Source organism: Mesoplodon bidens (assembly GCF_964165515.1).
Source record: "Mesoplodon bidens genome assembly, chromosome: 10".
NCBI lineage: Eukaryota > Metazoa > Chordata > Mammalia > Artiodactyla > Ziphiidae > Mesoplodon > Mesoplodon bidens.
In genome coordinates this window covers 81,416,689-81,430,500 of record NC_138172.1, presented here as the reverse complement: position 1 = coordinate 81,430,500, position 13,812 = coordinate 81,416,689, and the positions used below count along the sequence as shown (strand labels likewise).

Here is a 13,812-nt window from a genome sequence, read left to right as displayed (position 1 = left end):
TGTCCTAGCAGTGCACTCCTCTCTCGTCACCCAAGCTATATGCTCTCAGCGTTCCCCCTAGGAGGGCTGCATGGGTCCTTCTGTTGTGGCAGGCTGACTATGTGGGCAGTCTGGTAGGCTTGGTTGGCCCCTAGTCTGGTTGGTTACTAGGCCCTGCTTTGTGCAGAGGCTGCTGGCTGCTGGGTGGCGGGACCAGGTCATGAGATGGCTGACTGCAGAACCCCAGGGGGCTCTGGGGCTAGTGCTGGCTCACTGGTGGGTGGATTCAGGATCTAGAAGACTCCAGGACAGTTGCCCACCCACTGGTGGGTGAAACCAGGTCCTGGGATTAGTGCCAGACTACTAGCAGGCAGAGCCAGGTCCTGGAGTCTGGCTGCAGGGCCCAGGGATCCCAGAGCTGGTGTCAGATCTCTGGTGTGGGGGGCTGATTCCTGACACAGTTGGGTGTGGAGTCCAGGGTGTCCCAAAGCTCGAGGCCATGGCCCAACTGGTGGCAGGGCAGGGTCTGGCCTGCTATGGGCAGGCTGGGTCAGCAGGCTGTGGGATTGTGGTTTTCTTGTGGCTTGTGTCTACCTCCTGGTGGGCAAAGCTGGTCCAGGGGCTAGGGCAGGCTTCCTAGTGGGTAGGGCCATGTCTAGAGGCATATCTAGTGGTTGCTGTGGGCTCATGTCCCCTCCCAGTTAGTTGTTTGGACTGAGGCATCCCAGCACTGATGCCTGCATACAGTTGGGTGGGGCCGGGTCTTGGTGCTAATGAGTATTTCACAATGGCGCCTGCCAGCACCAGTGTCCATGCTGTAAAAGAAGCTCCCAAGATGGCTGCTGCCAGTGTCCATGTCCCCAGGGTGAGCCACAGCCGCCTACTGCCTCTCCAAAGACTCTCCAATACCAGCAGGTAGGTCTGGCTCAGGCTCCTATCACATTACTGCTTTTGCCCTGCGTCCTGGAGAGTGTGAAATTTTGTGTGTGCCTTTTAAGAATGAAGTCTCAAAAAAAAAAAAAAGAATGAAGTCTCTGTTTCCCCCAGTCCTTTGGGACTCCCAAAATTAAGTCCCACTGGCCTTTAAAGCCAAATACTCTGGGGGCTCATCTTCCAAGTGCAGGACCCTCAGCCTGGGGAACCCGACATGGGGCTCAGAACTCTCACTCCTGTGGGAGAGCCTCTGTAATATAATTATTCTTCAGTTTGTGGGTCACCCACCTGGGAGTATAAGACTTGATTATATCATGAGTATGCCCCTCCTACCCATCTCGTTGTGGTTCCTTCTTTATGTCTTTAGCTGTAGAAGATCTTTTCTGGTAGGTTCTGGTCTTTTTCATTGATGGTTGTTCTGCAAATAGTTGTGATTGTGGTGTGCTCATGAGAAGAGGTGAGCTCATGGTCTGTCTACTCCTCCATCTTGGCCCCTGAATCCTGTCCTTTTGGGGTTTTATGGAGGCTTCATTGCTTAGACATGATGGATTAAATCACTGGCTATGGGCAATCAATTCAACCTCCCTGGAGTTCAGGGGAGTGGGACTGAAAGTTCCAACATTCAAATCACAGGGTTGATTCTCCTGGCAACAGCTACCATCCTTAGGTGCTTTCCAAAAGTCTCCTCATTAACATAACAAAAAACCTTTATGGCTCTCATCAGTTAGGAAATTCCAAGTGTTTTGGGAGTTCTGTTTTGTCCAGCAAATTATTCTCAGAGACTGAGATTGTCTTTGCCAATAATTTGTTTAACACAGGTTCAAGGCAGTAATATAATTTATAATAGTAATATTTCACAAGCCAATAGCATATAGGATAATGTCTCTTAATAAGCCAATAAAGAGATTTCGTACTTCAAACCAATGATAGGTGAATTACACTACTGCCCCAGGCAGAGGGGAGGTGAAAGAAGTAAGTCCAAATTTAGATGAGGTGTACCTTTCCACAAGCTGGTTCTCAGTAGAGTCAGCTTAGTTACCCAAGAGCAGATATCCAGCTGCCAGCACAAACAGAAAGTCCCTTTTGTTGCTAGAGCTCAATGCTAGTGGCGTGAAGGTGCCAGTGTTGGCCAGTAAGGTGGGCTGCTCCAGGGACCCTTACACGGCTTGCACCACTCCTCTGAGGAATAGCCTCGACAAGGCAGGAACAGATGTCCCTTCTTTTCCTGAGACTGCTGCATGGTTTAACACCACTGCTGACCAGGAGTGGCCATGGCAGGAGCCAGTGTCTTAAGCTCTTTGGAGAGCTATTTTGGTCAGCAAAGAATAGCCTTGCACAGACTGAATGCTCTCAGTAAACCTTCACAAATACTTGGTATTTAAAGTGTAAATGTCCATCACGTGTTAGCCACTCTTCCACATGTTCTGATCCATCAGCCCCCCAGCAACACCTCTCAATAGCTGAACTACTGCGTGCTGATCCACAGCAGATGTCAATGACATCATCTTGGCACAGCTTCCTCGAGATAAACAAAGTCACCCTTAGATCAAATGACTTCACTTAAGTCATAAACAAGTGGATTTGAAATCATAACCAATCCACAACAAGTTTTGTGCCAGAAATGGGGATGAAGACCAAACATATCTTAGTGTGAATCACAATATCACACGTCCTATCACCATTTGTTGAAAAGACTATTCTTTCCCCACTGAATGTCTTGGCATTCTTGTCAGCTGACCATAGACACATGGGTTTATTTCTGGACTCTCAATTCTATCCCATTGATTTATATGTCTAACCTTATGCCAGTACCCAACAGTCTTGATTTCTATAGCTTTGTAGTAAGTTTGAAATTGAGAAGCGTGAGTCCTACAACGTTATTGTTCCTTTTCAAGATTGTTTTGACTATTTTGGGTCCCCTGAATTTCCATATGAATTTTAGGATCAGCTTACCACTTTCTGTAAAATAGCCAGACTGGATTTTGATAGGAATTGCATTGACTCTGTATATAAATTTGAAGAGTATTACCATCTTAACAGTGTTAAGTCATCCAAACCATTAACATGAAATGTTTCCATTTATTTACATCTTCTGTAATTGCTTTCAATGGTGTTTTATAGTTTTCAGTGTACTGAAAGTCTTGCAGCATCAATTTTTTTAAAACTCTTCAGATAGTTTTAATATGCATCCAGTGTTAAGGATCATTGTTTAATGTCCTGAAGATTATCCCCCCAAATCACAAATCTTAGGTTATGTGTCCATGTGCGGCTGTGTTAGGCATAAGGCAGTGGGGTTTACTTTGACCAGGATGATCCACTTCTGAGAGATGTCCGTTTCATGACATTCCATAGGAAAAATGTGGTAGTAAAATTTTATTACACCCTATAGAGAATCATAGAGTTGTAAAATCTTAAGAGGCCTGAGAATTAATTTGTATTGGCCAAGTGGGGTGAGATTCTATCCTGTTTTAATGTCTGCTGAGAACAAATGTCCTTTGAACAATCTTCATCAATATAACCCATTCCAATGTTAACTAACTCTCTCCTCTGAAAATCTTACCCACTTCCCTATTTATCACTAGATTTTTAATCCCCCGGGCTCTCTATCGCATCTGTACCAAAATTATGATATGTCTAAATTCTGATTGTTAAAACTTAAGGCCATTTCTCAGTGATCTGAGGAACAATCTGTTCACCATCTCTAGTACAAAGACTAGAAGGACTTTGTTGCTTGTTTTTGTGTTGTTGGTTTGTTTGGTTTGATTTGGTTTTTTCCTTTTGGCTCTTGATTGTCACCCTTCTGACACACACTGCCTTCTAGGCTTGACAAAATCACCATGAGATCTAAAGGGAATGAAGTGACCTCTCACTTTAATCCTACATCTTTTTTTTTTTTTTTTTTTTTTTTTTTTGCGGTACGCGGCCCTCTCACTGCTGTGGCCTCTCCCGTTGCGGAGCACAGGCTCTGGACACGCAGGCTCAGCGGCCATGGCTCACGTGCCCAGCCGCTCCGTGGCATGTGGGATCTTCCCGGACCGGGGCACGAACCCGTGTCCCCTGCATCGGTAGGCGGACTCCCAACCACTGCGCCACCAGGGAAGCCCTAATCCTACATCTTAATGATCCCATCAATGGCTAAGTTAGGCTGTGTATAGCTGGAAGTGTTGATTTAAAAAATGCTTTCCTGACAAATGGTCAGTCTATCTCTGGGGAAATGGGAACAAGTCAACACATCGACTTACTTGTGACTGTCCTCTATTCCTGACTCCACACCTCTCTCCTTCCCATCACTCAGCCTCAGGGTCCCTCCAGGTCCTGACACCATCTGCACTTCTGAAAGTCCAGTCCACGTGAACTTCCTGGAGATTGAGGATCACTCTGGATTTCTGGGATACTGATGTAGAGATGATCTCTTTAGATGGGACTGAAATATAGGCCCAAGGTTCTCGTCTTTTTCCTACTGCAACGTGAATGATGGGTGATGTTCACAACCATGCCGCTCTTTTATGATCTATCCAGATATTGAAAAATACCTGAAAATATTTTACAGAAAAAAATAAGAATGTAGTACTACCAACTTTTTCTTCTTGATTTGACATTAATACAATTTTATCCATCTGATAAATCAGTCATTTAGATTTTTAAAAATTATAATACAACATGGAAAAACCACAGGGTTTGTCTAATTTTTAAACTTTATTTACAAGGCAAGGTGAGTTGTTTTTCAGCTCATTTCTTTACATGTGTATTAACATGGCAAGGAAATATTACAACTGAAGAATAAGCTTAGATAAAACTTATCTTAATATGCTATATGTTGATTTTTTTAAAAATTAGCATTAATATAAATAACATGAGGGACTTCCCTGGTGGCACAGTGGTTGAGAATCTGCCTGCCAGTGCAGGGGACACGGGTTTGAGCCCTGGTCCAGGAAAATCCCACATGCCGCGGAGCAACTAAGCCCTTAGTAGAGCAACTAAGCTCTACTGAGCCTGCTCTCTAGAGCCCATGAGCCACAACTACTGAAGCCTGTGCCGCTAGAGCCCATGCTCCACAACAAGAGAAGCCACTGCAATGAGAAGCCTGCGCACCACAAAGAAGAGTAGCCCCTGCTTGCCGCAACTAGAGAAAGCCCTCACACAGCAGCGAAGACCCAACACAGCCAAAAATAAAAATAAATTAATTTATTTATTTTAAAAATTTTAAAAATAAAAAATGGACCAAAGACCTTAACAGACACCTCACCAAAGGACATACACAAATGGCAAGTAAGCAAATAAAAAGATATTCCACATCATATGTCATCAGGGAAGTGCAAATTAAAATAACAGTGAGATACCACTTCACATCTATCAGAATGGCCAGATTCAAAACACTGACACCACCAAATCCTGGTGAGGATGTGGAGCATCAGGAACTCTCATTCATTGCTAGTGGGAATGTAAAATGATTCAGCCACTTGGGAAGGCAATTGGCAGTTTCTGAGAAAACTAAACATACTTGTACTATATGAGCCAGCAATCATGCTTCTTGGTATTTACCCAAAGGAGTTGAAAACTTCTGTTCAACAAAATTCTGCACACAGATGTTTTTGGCAGCTTTATTCATAATTGCCAAAACTTGGAAGCAACCAAGATGTCCTTCAGTAGATGAATGGATTTGTAAACTGTGGTACATACAGGTAATGAAATATTATTCATTAAAAAGAAATAAACTATCAAGCTATGAAAAAACATGGAGGAAGCTTAAATGCATGTTGCTAAGTGAAAGAAGAAAATCTGCAAAGGCTACATACTGTATGATTCCAACTATAAGACATTCTGGAAAAGGCAAAACTATGGAGACAGTAAAAAGAAACGTGGTTACCAGGGTTGGAGGGTGGAGGGAGGGATAAATAGGCAGAGCATAGAAGATTTTCAGGGTAGTGAAAATTCTCTGTATGATACTATAATGATGGATACATGTGGTTAGACATTTGTCCAAACTCATAGAATGTGCAACACCAAGAATGAACCCTAATGTAAACTATGGACTTCGGGTGATAATGATGCGTCAGTGGAGGTTCATCAGTTATAACAAATGTGCCACTCTGGTGGGGGATGCTGATAATGGGGAGGCTGTGCATGTGTGGGAACAGAGGTATGTGAGAAATCTCAGTACTTTTCTCTTAATTGTGCTGCGAACTTAAACCTGCTTTAAAAAATAAAGTCTTGGGCTTCCCTGGTGGCGCGGTGGTTGGGAGTCCGCCTGCCGATGCAGGGGACACGGGTTCGTGCCCTGATCCGGGAAGATCCCACATGCCGCCCGTGAGCCATGGCCGCTGAGCCTGTGCATCCGGAGCCTGTGCTCCGCAATGGGAGAGGCCACAACGGTGAGAGGCCCGCGTACCGCAAACAAACAAACAAACAAAAACATTATAAATAAAACTGAAGACCCCACTTTGCCCTCACCCCCTATCCTGTTCTCCTCTCCAGAAGTGACCACTCATCCATTTGCTATGTATCTTTCCAGAACTTTTTCCAATACATTTACTCTCAGAAAAAATATAGCATTACTCAAAGTTAGTTTTACTTTCTCTTTTTTAATACTTAAAGGTTGTTAAACTGTCCATATTATCCTGCAATTTACTTTTTCCACTCAACTGACAAGGAGAGTTAGCCCCAAGTACTTATTAGTACCCATTAGTATTTCCTTTTCCTTTTTGTATGATATTCCATAACATGACTACACATGGGTCATTAATCATGACCCATGATTAAAGGGTCTTCTCCCATTAATGGATATTTAGGTTGTTTTCTGGGTTTTTTCCAATCACAAGCAATGTTGTAGTAAGCATCTGTGCACTTGCTTCCTAGGGCAGATAGTAAGTAGCGGGATATCAACTGAAATACTGACTTCTCATTGAGTTCCTAACCTATTTTCAAGGTCTTGGATCATTTTCATTGTTTTTTCCATTGTTAAATAGTTAAACAATATTGAGGCCCAGAGTTATCTTCTCAGACTAGAATTGGTTAACAAGCAGATTTGGCCGTTGTTTTCTTTATTGGGCAGGGTGATTCCTGGAAACCTCTGGAAGCAAGCTGCTGCTGTTTGTTTTTTACCCTGGGCGGTTTGACTTGGAACATTTCTGAAGTTGTTCAGTTCCTGCACATCTAAATGAACGGCTGTTTCTGGGTACAGGTTGGTTGGTGGTTTTTAAAACCTGGACATGGGCCTCTGTGTTTGGAGGACTCCGTTCTGTGTACTTGTGTTCTTCCATACAAGGGAGCCTTATGTAAGGAGCCATTCATCACGCCTCCCAAATGGGCCATAGGAGAGAAGCAATTTCCCTCCAACCAACTGGTTATTACTATAAGGTGTGGGCCTGAGTTGAAGTCAGTGGGGGAAGCATTAGTCCTCCTCATTTTGCATGGTTTAAATTCTGCTCACCCATATCTCATCAGTACAAATCACCCCAAAACACCCCTCACCCTCTTCCCTGTACATCCTTCCTTTACTCGTTTCTTCATCCAACGCCATGTGTATCTGTTATATACCTACCAATCTAGGCAAAGCATAGAGCAGCCTATACACCTGGACATATGAGGAAGGGTGACAGAAAGGAAATATCCTAAAACATCTTTGATTAATACAGAATAAATTTCAACTAAACAGACCTTAAAATTACCTGTTCTAGCTCTGGGTTCAAATTCCAGCTTTCTTTGTTCATAATAAACAAATATTTACAATCCACCCTAAGACCTCGAGCCAGTTGCTTAAACTGAGTCACTTTTCTCATCACTAAAATGGGTGTAGTAGTAGGTATCTCACTCAATGTCATGTGAGTGTATGAGTTTGTAGTGAGCACCCAACCAGCGATAGCTATTATCTTTATGGCAAGGGTTTGATAGGAAATACCACCAGGTGATAGACTAGTCTCTGTATTCATTTAGGCAAATCTCCTATATTATTCTCTTAAGGCCCTATAAGAGCTTGGATTCTCAAAGACTGACTCAGTTGGATTTCTCATACTTTTAGGACTAATGCAGGAAACTGATCAAACATCTTAACAAGATCATTAACAATAATCCTAGAAAGAAAGACCTTACTTAATGCTCCCAAGCGCTCCACTTCGGATTTGTGGGACTCGGGTACAGCATTCTCTAGATGACAGCCCAATCTGGTCATGAGAATCTGCTGCTTCAAACCCATCCAGCCTAAACCCGTTAGCCTCATTGATGAGATCTCCAGTGATCTGGGCTTGCTTCCCTCTTCAGCCTCTCTTGCAATTTCCCTACACACACCACACCCACCACACACTTGTTTCATATTCCATTCTGATTCACATTCTCTAAGTTACTCAAACCCAACCTGTTCCCATCACCAGGCCATTGAACACACTGCGTTTTCTGTCTGGTACACACTTTCTTCAACTTCCTGCCTAACTGCTCACGTTAGATGTCATTTTCCCCGAGTGATGCTCCTTGACTTCTGCAATGCTGGATTAGCCGTGGTTCTGTGTGCTCCTGTCACATCCAGTGCTTAATTCCATCCAGTGTTCCTTCTGTCATTGTCATGGTCAATTCATTTGTCTGTATCCTTGTCTAAAGAGTAAGCTCTTTGAGTGCAGAAACTGTACACCATCCTTTTATCATAGCACTGCCACACAGAAGATATCCAATTCATTCTTAACTAGATGAATAAATAGACTGGACATACAATTTTAGCATAATAATCTGACCAATTTGTCTGAGCAGAAAATTTATAATGAGGAGTTGTGGGAAGTAAGATCAGAAAATAAGTTAATTCCAAATTTAGAAGCTCTTGAACTTGAGTTAAATTAAGAGTTTGATCTTTATCCTGTAAGCAGTGAAGAGCTATGGGAAAGTTTTAACTCCATGAAATGACATGATTAAAATGTTTATTTAGGAACCTTATTTTGGCTGTGGAATGCTTGATAGAGAAAATAGATGAGATTTCAGGCAGGAGATTCAAATTGGACCTTTAGTTTCTCACATGTGAGGAAAATACCTGAGAAATAGTTGATAACTGTGACCCTTCAGAAGCTTTGTAAACTTCTTAATGGCGAGAACCAATTCTTCTTATTTCTATCCACTTCTTAGTCTTATTTTTATCCACTGCAACCAATACAATGGTTTGCATTTCACTGATGCTTAGTAATTGTCACTAAGTAAATGAATGAGGTGTATAAAAAAGGACAAATGCACAGGCTTTGGAAAGGAAGACTTGATAAGACTTGACCGATTGCCTCTGGAAAGGTGTCAAGTAGAAAATGGTCGCTTTGCTAGAAACAGAGGAGACGGGAAGAGAATCCAGTTTATGGAAAAGGTGAGTCCAGAAATGCACACTTTTTGTGAATCTTTTTCCTGGAAGGGATGGACATAAAGCACTACATTCTCATAATATCCTTAGGCCTGAGAAGCCATTCGTAATATCCTCACTCTCCTTCTCCCCTTTAATGGCAGGAAGAAAGTTGCCAGATGGTTGAGTGAGTCACCCACAATCATAAAGCCAGGAGAGGCTGTCCTCAGAACAGAAGCCTAGCCCTCTCCCGACATGTTATCCAGGGCGGAGACCATGCCGTCTCCTTGCTTGCACTAAAAAGCAAATTCTGTCTTTAAATAAGCACATGATGATACTCTGGTTGTGTTACCTGCTCTTCAATTTTTCACCAAGGTTCAAGGAGATGAAACTCTAACTGCCTGCCATCTCAGTAAACGGCATAAGTTGGAAGGAAAAGGAAATAAAACCACCCGCTGCTCTTAGCAGAATCCTCCAGTGGGCTGTTTTCAGGAAATGCTTTCTAGGATAAAGAAGTGAAATGTGGTAAAAATGGCTAACTTACAACTAAAGGAAAGGGTGCAAGTGAAGCCTGGTGATGTGTAGTCCAAACTGGGATTAAGTAAATGGCAATCACCCTTGATATAGGTTCAATTAGGGGCGTTTCTTTTTCTTTCTTTCTTTCTTTCTTTCTTTTTTTTTTTTTTTTTTGAGGCATAAAGATGTTAATTTTCACATGTATTTGACCTGGGGTCTGTGGACGTTGCCTGCCAGCTGTGAACCACCTGCAGCCCTCCCAGACTGCCTTCTTTCCTCACACATGCCCGGCTGGGTCCCCTCATGTCAGGGAGACTGGCTGCGTAATACACAGGGCAGGCCATGGTTATTCATTCACACACAAATATTTATAGAGTGCCTACTTGCCTGACACTGTGCTAAGTCTAGTGGAAATGGCAAAGAGCCATAACTTCCAATATGGGGAAAGCATTCCCTGAGCCTGAAAGGAGCTTACCATCTACTCTGGTAGTCAAAGGCATCCCCTGAGAAGAAAAACAGTATAAAATTGTAATCAACATTATAAAAACAAGGTAAGAGGTGTAGGTGTCGCAAGAGAATATGCTAGGACCTTACAATGTTTGGAAAAATCCAAAGGTGGTTTGAGTTTGTAGGACAAAGACAGAGCTTATTTTTCTGTTGGAAGGAAGATCTTTGGGAGGAGGAGAGAGTTGAGCTGGACTCTTTTGCTGTTATTATCCAAACCTGGCCTGAGGCTAAGCTAAAGATGTATGAGTCACCACAGATAAAACAATTAAACAACAGACTGCCTGGCTTGCACAACCCAGCATCCGGTCCTGAAGGCTTTTCCTCTGAATGGCCAGTTGTTCTGATATCACATAGCCTCAGCATACTGAGGCTATGCAATATGCAATGCATATTGTATCCTTTACTATTTTAAGACTTCAAATTTACTGAATTTACTGTTTTAGGACTGGTACGAGCTTTTAGTTGTTGTTAGGAATGATTAGTCAAATCTCTGCATAATTACTTAGCAAATGGAAGCCAGCTCTCCCTAGAATTCTGGACTGTCGAGGCCCATCAGTGAGAACCCCAGAAGCCAACAGAACATGCTCGACCGGATGAGTGACCCCAGTCTAAGACTGACAGCAGACAGGAGGTCCACTGCCCCTTCTGAAAAGAGCCTTGGTTGGGGAGAAATGCTCTAAGGTGGGATACCCAGTGTTCTCTGCTCAGTCCCTCTACTGAGAAGTTTGGAAAGACAATATGGGGTCTTCAACTGTGTAAAGTTGCTCAACTTCTATCTCAATCCAGGAACTGTGAGAAATTAAAACCCAATATGAGCTTACACCATGGTTGTTATAGAGCCTGGGAGCTTACTCGAGGCCTTTCTACTGCAAGCCTAGGGCTCTTTTAGCCCAGTGAGAGGGGGTACCCCATCTAGATGGTGAGATCTGAGAGGTACAGGGGGAAGGGAGTGATTTCAAGGGCAAATCCTCAGAGACAGGTATCGCCAGGCCTCTTGTTCATCTGCAAACTCCTCTTCACTCAAGCTTCATCTACTCCTGAAGTCTTTTCTGCGTGTGTCTCCTTTGAGCCACCATGGTTCCCTGCCTTACCCTCTGTTATTGCACATCACATGGTAATGCGATGAGTCATTCACCCACGTGAATCCCTCCTTAGGGAGTTCACGGAGGGAGGAGACTGTCTTAATCACCTTCCTTCATATGCTCGGTGCCTCCCTCATGCCTGATACATTGTAAGGGTTCAGTAAAGGTTTATTGAAAGAATGAGTCCTTGGGAATAATATTTAGCAAAGTTGTGGCTGAGGGACATGTTTCTCCAACTAGGATTGTCAGAGTCCTAGAACCCCAGAGAGGTGTCTTGGGAACCCTCGTGGGAATGTGGGGAAAGGTCTTCCCAAGGGCACCTTCTCCTCCTGTAACTGTCTGTGATCTGAGTGGTTCTGCTTTTGTCTGTTTTACATATTAGGGGTCTACGTCTGGTTTTGCTTGAAAACCTCTAGAAGAATCCTATAGGTGGGAGGAGGAAGAGCTTTTGGGTCTATATGGTACAATATCAGCAGGATATCATCACAAGATAAAGAGGAATGAGGCACTCAGGTGCATCTGAGCATGGTCACAGCCTCAAGACGGATTGCAGGCCAGTAGAGAGGAGACCTCAGGAAGAGAAAAGTGGCCAAAGGGGTCTCCAAGTCACTTCTCAAGGGCCTCCTTGAGAAGGTCACTGGCCATGGGCCAGAATGCTTAAGACAGCAGACAAGGCCTCACTTCCTTCTCTTGCTGTTCCTGCTCTCTCACTCGACTCTCCAGTCACTCTTCCCTCAAATACAACACAGTCTTTCCTGCCTCAGTATCTTTGCACAGGCTGTTTCCTCTGCCTGGAAAACTTCCTTCCTCCTTCTCTATCCTGGGCCAGTCCTTCTTTAAGTCTCCATTGAAATGTCCCTGTCTGATATCCTACCTCCCTCAACCTAGACCAGATTGGAGCTTTTATTCCCTGTATTTCTAACTTAGTGTGTTTATCACCAATTGCAATAATCTATTGAATGTCTGTTCCCTTTCCCCCAGATAGGTTGTGAGTTGTGATGAGAGAAGGGTGGTCGTCACTATATCCCCAGCACCTGGCACAGCTAAGAGGGGCTCAACAAATTCTTAACACATGTGATTGGCACCCTCTGAGATGGCCCCCAAATATCCCCACCTGCTAGTACTCACAGCCTTGTGTATTCTCCTTACCTTAAGAAACTTGCTTCTAGACCATGGGATATGGCAATGTTGAGGGTATCTCACTTCCATTATTAGGTTATAAAAGAGTGTAACTTCCATCTTGCTAGTTACCTTCTCAGCTTACATGCTTTGATGAAGCAAGCTGCCATGTTGGAAACGGTCATGTCGCAAGGAACTGAGGGAGGCCTCAGGAGGAGCTGAGGTCCAGTCCAACATCCTGCAAGGAACTGAATCCTCCCCACAACCACACGAGCTTGGAAGTGGATGCTTCCTGACTGGAGAGTCCCAGCCCTGGCCGACGCCTTGATTACAGCCTTGTGGGGAGACCCTGAAGCAGAGGGTCTCTAAGCCACGCCAGACTCTTGACCCTCAGAAATCAAGAGGTAATAAATGCGTGTAGTTTTAAGCTACTAAGTCTCGGGGCGTAATTTGTTACACAGCAGTAAATAACTAATAAGACAAATAAATGAATAAATCAGTACATGAATGTATGAAACTGAAGACCTCACCAAAAAAAGGGGAACTTCAGACTTGGGGGAATGAACTGAGGTGCTAAGTCAAAGACAATTGCTAATGTTTCCTGTTTGTTTCTCCCGGCTACAGAATCTGAAGGTGGGATTTGTGGGAAAACTCTTCCAGAGTTTTCAGAATCAGAAATTCACCAGGTCAATGGACATCTTATATGCCCAGATCCTATCTGACATCACTCACGAGAATTTGTGTTTGTGGATGAATACCAGAAATACATCCTCAGTGATGCCAATTTGGATCCAATTTATGTCGAAATGAACAGTCTGGCTTGGAAGGCCTTTATTGTAAACGGTTGTATTTTAAATCTTGATCCAAGTGACCCTCTCAGAGCATCTCTGTCTCATGTGTATTTGGCTGCAAGAAGAGTCTTGTGTGACTCTGAAAATGGAAACAGCACTAATTACCTGGAATGGATTAGTGGGCGTTGATTGTGCGTATAGTCTAGATGTAAATAATATAAAATCCTTGAGGGAGCTATAAATACCAGCTTTATCAATAGTTCTCATAGTTTATAATTTCCCAATGCATTTCAAGATGCCAACCCTCACCTTTTCCCTAGATTGATTTCCTTGCTTCAAAGTAATAAAAGGATGCAAAAATAAATAATAATAATAAAATAATGATATACTTTAAAGTGCATTTGGGTTCCAACATCTGATTTTTTTTTTTAAAGAAGATGTTGGGGGTAGGAGTTTATTAATTAATTTATTTATTTTTGCTGTGTTGGGTCTTCATTTCTGTGCGAGGGCTTTCTCTAGTTATGGCAAACGGGGTCCACTCTTCATCGTGGTGCACAGGCCTCTCACTATCGCGGCTTCTCTT

At 43.2% G+C, this 13,812-nt stretch overlaps 1 long non-coding RNA gene across 1 annotated transcript in view; it reads left to right on the top strand.

Annotated features, from left to right (window-relative positions):
- LOC308623291 overlaps positions 1-13,812 on the top strand; it is a 63,313-nt gene that overhangs the window by 30,746 nt on the left and 18,755 nt on the right. The window contains exon 2 of the long non-coding RNA XR_014016799.1: positions 12,567-12,842. This is a non-coding gene — a long non-coding RNA (uncharacterized lncRNA). The remainder of the gene's footprint in view (positions 1-12,566; positions 12,843-13,812) is intronic.